The following is a 660-nucleotide window of genomic DNA, read 5'->3' on the forward strand; positions in this document are numbered from 1 at the left end:
AATCCATGGTTGTTTCCCTTCTCTTTGCTGCTCTTCCTTTTAAATCCTCATGTCTTCTCATGCTTGGGGAGAACTTCCCTTTTCAGCTCAGGGCCTCTTCCTGTAGTGCTTGCTCAGGTTACAAGCCTATACAAACCTATACACAGACACCGTGTATCCATTCCTGAGACAAGGCAGTCTGCTGCAAAACAGAAGTTCTGCAGAGCATGAGAACAGATACAGATTTAAAAGGAAGAGCAGCAAAGAGAAGGGAAACAACCATGGATTACAGTAATGCGCACATTACAGTATTGTTTTATGTTAAAAAATCTGAGGGTTTAATGTCACTTTAAGTCACTCAAGGTACCCTCTTAGCAATGACCAGCTCACCCATCTCTTCTCCCAGCAGTGACGCAGCAGCATTCCAGCCTTTTAATCTCTAATGTAAATACAAGACAGGTGCTCTAGAAGCGGGGTGTAAGCAGAGCTGCTGAGTGAACTGACGTTAAGGACTTCAGTCCTACTGTGAACTTTGTGTATAAGAAAGTAAATACTAGTATCTCCGTAGTCAGAAGGCAGATGTTAGAAGTCAGAAGGCAGATGCCAAACTGGAAATCCAAATCATGGTGGGGAGGGTTTTGTAGCACATTTTAAATACCCTAGTGACACAATAAATATATA

This window comes from Nanorana parkeri, unplaced genomic scaffold (genome assembly GCF_000935625.1).
Source record: "Nanorana parkeri isolate BGI_ZX_2015 unplaced genomic scaffold, ASM93562v1 scaffold830, whole genome shotgun sequence".
Classification (NCBI taxonomy): Eukaryota; Metazoa; Chordata; class Amphibia; order Anura; family Dicroglossidae; genus Nanorana; species Nanorana parkeri.